The sequence below is a fragment of the Gadus macrocephalus genome, chromosome 2 (assembly GCF_031168955.1).
Source record: "Gadus macrocephalus chromosome 2, ASM3116895v1".
Classification (NCBI taxonomy): domain Eukaryota; kingdom Metazoa; phylum Chordata; class Actinopteri; order Gadiformes; family Gadidae; genus Gadus; species Gadus macrocephalus.
In genome coordinates this window covers 14693026-14703749 of record NC_082383.1, presented here as the reverse complement: position 1 = coordinate 14703749, position 10724 = coordinate 14693026, and the positions used below count along the sequence as shown (strand labels likewise).

At 40.5% G+C, this 10724-nt stretch overlaps 1 long non-coding RNA gene across 1 annotated transcript; it reads right to left on the bottom strand.

Annotated features, from left to right (window-relative positions):
- Positions 1-6209: 6209 nt before the first annotated feature.
- LOC132450984 (uncharacterized) lies at positions 6210-10349 on the bottom strand. The gene is made up of 2 exons (XR_009523949.1): positions 9908-10349; positions 6210-8639 (listed from the first exon to the last, which is right to left on the bottom strand). It is a non-coding gene; the product is annotated as an uncharacterized LOC132450984 (long non-coding RNA).
- Positions 10350-10724: the final 375 nt, after the last annotated feature.

The window sequence follows — 10724 nt, the reverse complement described above, 5'->3', positions numbered from 1 at the left end:
AAAGCAGGTAACAGATTATATATTACACACCCACACCCACACACAGACACCCACTTTGACATAATCAATGTCTGTGTATATGTCTGTGTGGCGGGCGGGGGGGGGGGGGGTTGTGTGTGTGTGTGTGTGTGTGTGTGTGTGTGTGTGTGTGTGTGTGTGTGTGTGTGTGTGTGTGTGTGTGTGTGTGTGGGGGTGTGTGTGGGGGTGTTCCAAGGATTCATCTCAAAGCCACAATACAAACTGACCTGTACAACAATAGGTCTGAATGTGCAGGTCTATGATTCACCTTAATATCCTCCCAATAGTGTGTGTGTGTGTGTGTGTGTGTGTGTGTGTGTGTGTGTGTGTGTGTGTGTGTGTGTGTGTGTGTGTGTGTGTGTGTGTATGTGTATGTGTGTGTGTGTGTGTGTGTGTGTGTGTGTGTGTGTGTGTGTGTGTGCGTTTGTGTGTGCCAGTGTAGCAAACAAAAATGATGAAGCAATTAAAACGATTGCACAATATTGAAGCATTGTCTGTTCTATGTAAGGGTTGCAGCTAGACAAAATACCTTTTGGAACAATTCATATAGAATAAATTATCAAATGTAAATGTCATGCATATTTTTGTCAAGCATCTTTTTGGGGGGGAAATGTACACCCTGTTTGGGGAACATTTCACCAGGGGGCGCCATCTTCCTGGACTAGCAGTTGTTTCAGACCCCTGACCCAGACTTCAACCCTCGCCTCGCCCTCCTCCACGCTCACCTGGCCTTCAACCCTGACCTTTCACCCCAGTCCGGGGTCGGCCCGGGGTCACCTGCACCTTCTTCCTTCTGTCAGAAGGCAAACCGAGAGGTTCAAAACAGGGTCAGTGGATGTGTGTGTGTGTGTGTGTGTGTGTGTGTGTGTGTGTGTGTGTGTGTGTGTGTTTCACCACAGAGGTTTGGTTGGCGACACAGTTGGGGAATGGGGGACTGTAGTGGCATCTGATAGAATAGCAAAGAATAAATGCAGACTTCGACCTGTAATTTATTATTCGCCGTTATGTGGAATACTTCATTAAGTGAGGCAAAACGAGTCAGGTTAAAAAATCTAGGTTTTTACCCCCCCCCCCCCCACCTCCCATCAAGAAAACGATGGAAAACATATAGTTTGCTATTTTTCATTACAGCTTTTGAGAAGAAGAAATTTTGGGTTTTGTTTCCCGGTCGAGAGCAAGACACACTTTTATTCCTGGCGTGGAAGCACGCTGAGGATATGATTAGTACAAAGTCACAGCTTCTATCGCCGCCGCCAACTTATTAGTCATTCTCAAGTAGCCATCTTAGCTGGGCCATCAGACAGGACGGTGGTCTTCTTAAAGGGGATTACTACTTATATTGACGTTTTCTTATTTTAAATAATGACATTGAAGATGAACTGGACAAAAAAATGACAACAAGAAGATAAAGGCTCTCAAACTACTTCCTAACTCACAGAGGAGGGGGCTGGGGTCAGTCTGGGGCCAAGGGTCAAATACCGGTCACTTCAGAATAAAACACATGATTATTTATCTTTCAGCCTCCAACTAGGTTTACTGGTATACTTATATAATTCATTTAAAATGTGTTGAATCAGATTGTTATGGATCTCTTCAAATTTTGATATATAAACTAGAGCTGTCAAGCGATTAAAATATTTAATCGTAATTAATCGCATTAATGTCATAGTTAACTCACGATTAATCGCGATTAATCGCAAATTATTTTTCTCTGCTAAATATACCTTGATTTTTTTGTCCCATAATTCTTCTCATTTTAATTCTCTTATCAACATGGTGAAGTGCATCGGCTTGTCTTGTGCAAATGATTTTTTATTGATAACAACATTGGCATATACTGATCAAAACAGGACGATACAAAAAATGAGCCTATAGTGCAATTAATTTTATTTATTTTTTTATAAATACAATATTTGCGTTAATCGCGCGATAATTTTTTTAACGCCGTTAAAATTGGTTTGCGTTAACGCCGTTAATAACGCGTTTAACTGACATCTTATTATAAACAGAATCCAAAGGTCAGCTTGGAAGCAATTATTGTGAAACAAATACTTGAAGAGCAAAGAGAAACATCAATACTATATTTTTGTTCAATTATTCAACGATAATTTGTCCAAACAATCAACTTACCAGATGGGCTTCACCAACAGCCCTTCAAGAACTATGCAATTGAAGGAATTGGAAAGGTACATAAGGAGGGGAAATATCCCCTATAAGTATCAGAGCTTAAAATGAAGGAACATACTTTGAAGGAGACAGGGTTTTTACTGCAGCATAAGTCTGACAGGACGTCTAGCACACAAGCATTACAAACATAGCATCTGTTGAGCTCCAGAGTTCATTAATACTTTAACTCTATCTGCAGCGTTATTTTCCAGTTGCTTTGCTACCGTAATTTGACAGCCTGCTTCTCCGACATCGACGTCGCGACTACAACATCACCCCCGAACCCCGACCACCGACATCTGTTCACGAATCCCGAGAAGCACTAACATTACGATATGAACATTTACACTGCCGCACAGTGCCGCAGTGGCCCAGCTGCCGGCAACAGTGTGTCTTCATATATCAGATTATACAATCGTGTTTATTATTATTATTATTATTTGAAATCTACGCTTTCGGTATTCAGACGTCCCACATGTAAAGGGGGTGATGTGAATGGGAGCCACTACCCCCCCGGAGGGCTCTGGTGGTGTGGAGGAGGCCAGGGGAGACAGGGAGGTGGTCAGAGCCAAACCTTGTGCTAGCTAGACTGTGCCCTCAATCTCTGTGGACCACAGTCAGAAATGAATGGAGGAGGGGCAAGACGTTGTGAGGTTACTAGAATATCCTACGCGCCGATATGCATTTAATAGATAAATATAGATAGATACATTTGGATAAAGAGAAGGCACTCCATGGTTGTCCTAAGTAAAAGTTACATAGGTTTGGTATGTGTGTGTGTGTGTGTATGTGTGTTTGTTTGTGTTTGTGCTTGTGCATGTGTGTGTGGGTGTGTGTGTGTGTGTGTGTGTATTTCTGTATGTTTGTGTGTTTGTGTTTCTATATGTGTGTGTGTCTGTGTCTGTGTATGTGTGTGTGTCAGTCTGTTTGTGTTTGTGTGCATGTGTGTGTACAGACGGATTGCCTGGTCTAAAGATATGGCCATTAGAGCAGTCAGTTGTTATTGTGTGAGGACACATATCTACCCCATTGATTACTTGCTTTCATATCCGAGATTGACTTCATGGTATATTGCAGACGCTATAGTACTCAAAGTATCTGTGATGACTTTATTACACCCTGTATACTTTTTTTATTCAGTTGGCTAAGCTTAGAAATACATTAAAGAAATGGTCACACAAGCCCTGAAAATCTTACCCAGGAGGAAAAAAAGTCCCACGACTCTTCATAAAAAAATTAAGTTAATTCATGGCTGTACACCTAAACAAAGAAGCGCCATAAGAGACTTCAAATTTGAAGTGAGGAAAATAACTCATTTTCATTTGAATTGTGATTACCTTTGCAGCAAATGAAATTGGGTGCATGTGGTCACCATGAGTTCAAACAGAGGGGAAACAAAGTTCCTGTGTGAATTGGTTTTGACAATCAAAAGGGAAACTTATATCTTCCCTTCTCTGTCCTAAAACTATTGTTCTTTCCTCATTCTTTCTTTTGGTCAAACATTGTTACAGCTTATTAAATGATGTATTACCCAAGGTTTTCCCTTACTCAATATGGAGAAAGTCTCATTCAAGCTTTTCACATTTGTCAGAGATGTGAATATCTCAATATCACAATTTAATAGGGGAAATAGCTGAACAAAAACTATGAAAATTAAAGCGATCTGATTCATTAGCTAGTTCATAATAAAGAAAGTATCAAAATATTGAAGAATTAATATATGTTTTTTAAAGAAATAACTTGAACTCATTGTTTATTTGTTGATACTTTATTTGTTGTTTTAAGACCCCAAAAATATGGTTTGAGTATAAATAAGATAATGTTTTGTCTGCATATTTTTTTATTGAGCATGACTAGTTCATTTAAAAAAATGTTGAACAGAATCAGTTACACAAATTTAAAATGTATATTTAATATTTGCTAGGGTTAACCCTATACATAATCAAGATATTATAGTGAATGACGGAGAGAATAAATACAATTTTGTATATATTATTTCAGTGTATAATCAAACATCTATAGAAAATGGTTAATCAAAACATGCTCCATTCACACATATCAATTTTCTTTTCTTATTTCTTAATTTTATAAAATTCCTTTTAAATTATGTACTTTTACACATCGTTTAACTGAACCTTGAAATGAAATACATTAGGTAATAAATTATGAATAAATGTATGGCCATAGCATTTCAGAGGTTCTCTTCATTGTAAATAGATATAATTCGATGATTGAAACAAAACTGTGTGACTTTTAAACAATTACTGTTAAATTATCTAAGAAAATGTATATCACATATTTTGTGCAATGGATTGTATAACAATCCTCTATCATGGATTGTTATATTCCGACAGATTATTCAGTGGCAAACACCTAATGCTCTGGCCAGAGCTTACACTCATAGGAAAGGTAAATTCCGAATTGTAGAATTGAATAACAATTTAAACTCTGTTTAGTGCTTCTCACCTTAAAGACAGCGAGAGGCACTACACTATGGAATCATACGCTGGACTTCTGCATGTTAAAACAAAAATGGCCGGCGGAATGAAAATGCTCAAAGAAAAATGGAGATGGAGGAATAAAATGAGTGCATGAATGATTCATAAGACGTAAACTGTATGAGGGCCTTAATGTAGTACTGATGCTAGGGGAGGGAGGAAGGCAGGGAGGCAGGGAGGAAGGGAGGCAGGCAGGCAGGGAGGGAGGGAGGGAGGGAGAGGGAAAGGGAGGGTGAGGGAGGGAGAGGGGAGATCTAAGGGGTTCAACAGCAGGGCAACGACTCTCTTCTTACTCTCCATCACACAAACACACACACACAGACACTTACACACAAACACACATATACGCAAACAACTACACACACAGACACACAGATACATACAGACACACACACACACTCACAAAATCGCATGCACAGACACACACACAGATGTATATGTGATAGCAGCATGCTGTGCAGTGTGCCCCCAGGGTCTGTGTGTGTTTGTGTGTGTGTGTGTGTGTGTGTGTGGGGGGGGGGGGGGGGGGGGGGTATGTTCTCTGTAGATATGCAAAATGAGGACTGTGTGGCAACTGAACAGAAAAAAATTCACATCATAGAAAAAAATATAACATGACAAATAGGAAATAGAGGAGAGGAGAACTATACACAAAATAGGCAGAGCAGAAGAAACAAATACGAGAGGAAAACGATTGAATGTGTTCCAGCAATAACGATGGAGAGGTAGAGAGGGAAGAAGAGAAACGAGAGAGAGGAGAAGAGAGGGGTGACCCTTACGGAGAGGAGAGGGAGATTAGTCAAAGTGACAGAGTGGGAGATAAGTGGGATTACCTTGACATCAGCTACAATAAGCGTGCACATGCACACACAGACAGGCGTGCACGTACACACATACACACACAAAGTCAAACCCAAAAATGATTTCCAACATTCATGTGCACACGCATGTGGCTCAGCTCGAAAAGTGCCGTGGTTCAGTCCTGAAAGCGAGGTTTCCCGGCTCCAGTCCTTGGCCAGGGGTTTCAAGGTGGCCTTCAGTAAGACCTGCGAGGTGCTGCCTTGCCCATTGGCCACTGTCCGGTATAGATGTGTGAGTCTGTGTGTGCACCGCGTGATTTGTATTACCCGAAATGCGGTTTGAGCAGCTATTTAACATTTGCATGCACACACATATTTTAATCACATGCACTACACACACACCCACACACAAACACGCACGCACACGAACACATACACAAACGTGTGCACACCCACACACATTAACCCTGTAGTAGCCTAATGCACAGCTGTGTAGTGTTCAATTATCCCAAGGACTCCACATGCATAATGTCGTGAGTGTTGTCATGGTAACCTGCAGGTCCTACCCCCCCTCCCTCCCCACCTCCTCTCTCACTCTAATTGAACTCAGCATGGTTTATGATGGTGAATGTTACATGAACAGAAAAGCCAACATGCCGTTCTAAAGTACATATTCACAAAGATTGCCTTCTCCCTGACTGTTGGTCAATCTTCTTAATCTTTTGTGTATTATCCATAGTTGTTACAGACAGTCTGTCCTTTTGGCCTGAATGAAGTCCAGTGTGTGTGTGTGTGTGTGTGTGTGTGTGTGTGTGTGTGTGTGTGTGTGTGTGTGTGTGTGTGTGTGTGTTTGTGTGTTTGTGTGTGTGTGTGTGTGTGTGTGTGTGTGTGTGTGTGTGTGTGTGTGTGTGTGTTACATGGGAAACGGCCAAAATAATATTTATTCTTTAATTTCATCATCTCATTTGCTCTCCTCCACAAAGTGATGGTATTGAGGAAGCAAAATTAATTCTTTAATTTAGTGTAGAATCTTTTCTCTTTCTCTCTCTCTCTCTCTCTCTCTCTCTCTCTCTCTCTCTCTCTCTCTCTCTCTCTCTCTCTCTCTCTCTCTCTCTCTCTCTCTCTCTCAACCTAAAATTAGCAATTGGTCTCTGTTGTGACGTGGTCATGATGATGGTTTTGATGGCAGAGCCATCATATTGATCACAATGTGGGATGTCGGTTTAATTAAATGTAGTGATAAGCAGTGGTGCGAGCCCACGCATGTGATCTCCTTTAAATAATAAATTGTCCTCTATCTCTGTACCTCTTTATCTTCGATCATTTAAATGAGGTTACCCCCCGTATAATGTTAAATAGAAGATATTTACCGTGTTTTCAATTGAAATGTATTTTTGTTCATTAAAGCCGTTTATTGATTATGTGCTCCACTGCCCCCTCTGTTGTCAGAATCGGTAATTTCACCAACCAAAACATCTAACAAAGGGATGGAAATCTTGAATCTTCCAATTCCAGAATTATTGCTTCAAGCCATGTCCCCAAAACGATATACAATGTATTACATCCGATAAAGTGTTGCTTAGAAACTCTTTCTGAAGTTAAGAAATGCCAAATTACATCATAGGCTGGCTCCACATCGAATATCGACACCCTGGCACAGCCTCTTGGTTGGTAGCGGTACTGCCGCCAACTGAATCACTGCGCACCTAAAACTCCACAAATATCCACTTCGTTTTTCAAACTAAATTTCTAACTCCCTAATTGGTTATGATACTGTCTCTTTCTGTCTCTGTGAATTAATTATCCTTTAATATTTAGAATAGTCTATTGCACGTTGTTTGTTGTTTGTTTTTTATGCCACTGATACCTTCGATGCCTTTGACTACTCTATGTAATAGAGCTGTTGTATAAGCTACTTATAGAACTACAGATTTGGACTTATTCCAATGCTTTTCATTTGAATTGTCTCGAACCACTCCATTAAACTAACTGCACCTATTATTTTCTACCACAAGATGGCAGCACTGTACTGTTCTTTTTTGTAATGTCGTAAGCAGGTCATTAGCTCATTGTCGTTGCATTGGCTTCACTGAGATGTCTCATTCAACTATTCCAGGTTTCACGGTATTATTCCTTGCTTCTTGCAACATGTTAAGCCTAGGATTGAAAGCAACGTATATAATTGAGAACATTTAGAAAAACAGAAGGTGCTAAGGGCAAGGCATCTTGGCTCATCAATCTCCCCCGAACCTGTAGGGGGTGATGGTGGGTCACCCTCTTTCTAAAAAAAAAAGGGAACCTCAGGAATTTCAAATGCATCCAATGCAACCGAACCACCAGGCTTTCTCCCAAAAAGCAAAGGTGAACGAGAAGCATGAACAAAGGGTTATTTGATGGAGAGCTTCATGCATCAAACAATCAAGCTAACCAAACACATGCATAACAGTCAGGACTATGATATCACAAGCATTGTGCTAATCTTCACACTGGCATGATAAGATCAAGCTTTGGATGTAAAAAATAAATAGACATTTCAACAGTCCTTATCTCAAAATAGTCCAAATGATGTTTTATGCCTTGATGTTTGATTTCCTCCGATAGTGAACTTGATATACAGGTGAAACCTTGCAGAACAATGCAGAGGAATTATGGCCCCCCCAACCAAAACGCTGGGTAGAGGGGCTCTGTAAATGTGACGTGGAACGTGAAAATGTGACCCATTTTGAGCCTGCCGGGGTGGATGTTGTAGAAGGATAGAATTCCAGCCGGCCAGTCCAGGTGCACCCCCAATCTCTCCTTACAGTTGGGGACAGCCAGTAACGCAAAGCCCTTGCCATTGTGCCAGGCCGTCGTTTTGCTGCAATTCAGGCTCGAGGACTTGTTGTTCCACCCAAGGCGTGAGTAATCGTTCTGCCCTTCCCTCCTTATCTCTTTGTGTGTCACACCAACATGAACCACTCCGCTCCATTGGACCTCCCAGTAGCAACGACCAGTCAAACCCTCGGTGCCCAACACCTGTCGCCACTTCTCAAATCTCTCGGGGTAAGGTCGGTAGCCTACGGCTGTTCAGCCGGCACCAGGGTTGCTTTGCGGTTACACTCCGACAGGAGGATTCTTCTTTCGGCTGTATTCACGTCCATCTTCAGCTCACATGCATCTTCCAAGCGGAAAGGGGAAAATTGACCCTGAAGTGTATTAGTGAGTATTAAATCAAAACGGCATTAATCCCTTATACATTTTATCGCAACTTCATGGTTTAGGCTACTATTTGTTTGTTATTTTTCCTTTTCATGTGATGATATTTGGCACTTAACAATAAATTACAGCCACACTAACAAACTCAATCAAATGGGATTTCAACCAACGAAAACTTACTTGAGTTAATAGCAGGAGGGTAATTTTATATAGGAAGCCATGTAGCAACCAATAACGTAAAAACAGCCAATAACATATAACTGCCAATAACCTAATAATTGAAATGTAATAAAGCAAATAACGTATCCAATAATGTAATAACTTTTTGCAAATAATGTAATAACTTATTACGTTTTTGGCTGGTTAACACGTTATTGGCCTTGTCTTAAAAGAAACCTTTGAAAATGTAATAACTAGGACAATAATGTAATCACTGAGGTAGGCTATCACTTAATTTTATTTTCAATTTCTGGAGAGAAACTGTCACACTTAGCCTTAATATTGCACCTTGCAACGCATGCTTAAATATCTGACCTTACAGATGTGTGCCCACCTAGATGTGTCCTTGATGGATCAGTCTACCAGCCGACCCAGTGGACTGTAGCAAACGTTGCTCCTCTATTCGTCACACATCTAGGTGGACTTGCCCACTTCTGATGTCATATAAGCCAGATTTTCAGAACGGCTTGTAACGGCTAATCACACTCACACCTGGTGGCATGTCATGGGACCTTTTAAGGAGCAAAGAGTCCATTTGGATTTTTATGTAACTCTTAGGGTTCCGTTATAGTAATAATAATAATAATAATAATAAATGTAATTTATATAGAGCTTAATATGGTACTCTAAGACGCTACAAGTACTCCTTGTATCCAACTCCGGAGGGGGTAGGAGGGTGGAGAGGTATCTGTAAGTTCAGATATTTAAGTATATGTTGCAAGATGCAATATTAAGGCTAAGTGTGATAGATTCTTTCCAGAAATTAAAAATAAAATAAAATTCCTCAGTTAACATGATTTGCTCGGTTATTACATTTTCAAAGGATTTCTTTAATACCAGGCCAATAATGTAATAACCAGCCTTTAATACATTAACATTATTATATTATGGGCAGTTATTACGTTATTGGCCGTTATAACGTTATTGGTTGCTACACGCCTGAACGAGACCATGATAGTAGAGAAGGTAAATGGTGGTATGTGACTTGATGAGGCGATCAGGTCTACTTACATTTCGCAGGCCCAGGTTGGATCCTGGAATGGCCACAAGTCCACGCTTGGGTAAAAAGCATGGATTATTATTGACAAAAAATAAGATTGATGTGTGTAATCAACAGAACCGCTATTCCTGACTATCAGTCAAATGCTTTCTATTTGTTGGGTTGTAGAAAGAACCACAGGCTTACATATGAACAGTGTTGGGAACGTTACTTTAAAAAAGTAATTAGTTATAGTTACTCAATACTTGTTCCAAAAAGTAACTGAGTTAGTAACTGAATTACTCTATAATAAAAGTAACTAGTTACCAGGCAAAGTAACTATTTGCGTTACTTTAAAAAAAGAAAAAAGTTGCTATAGGTGAAAGATTTGGATTTTTCTGAGCAGTTTTCACTTGGCCTTAATGTGTTAAATGGTTGAACTGCCCAATTCTAGGCCCTGATATGCTTCAAACTGAGTCCACACTACCCGGGTAAATCTACAAATGCATAAATATTCATCCATTTAGTCCTTCCGTCCAAACTAAAACGGAGAATTCCGACACTGAAAACGATGCTTTTCGAAAACGATCGCTGAGGTGGATAAAAGTGAAAACGCTGGGTTTGCGTTGTAGTGTGGGCACAGACGGAGGCTTTCAGAAACGATGACGTTCAATTGCCATGACACTGCCATGACACTGCCACAAGCTGGCGCTAGAGACCGCATTCTTTTGATGAGCTTCGCGAGAAGCTCATCAAAAGAATGGCAGGTGAAATGCAAATGAGGATCTCTCTGTTAGTGCCCTGTAGCACCCCTGCTGGGGTATAGGCCGTCGACAAGGGACCTCCAGA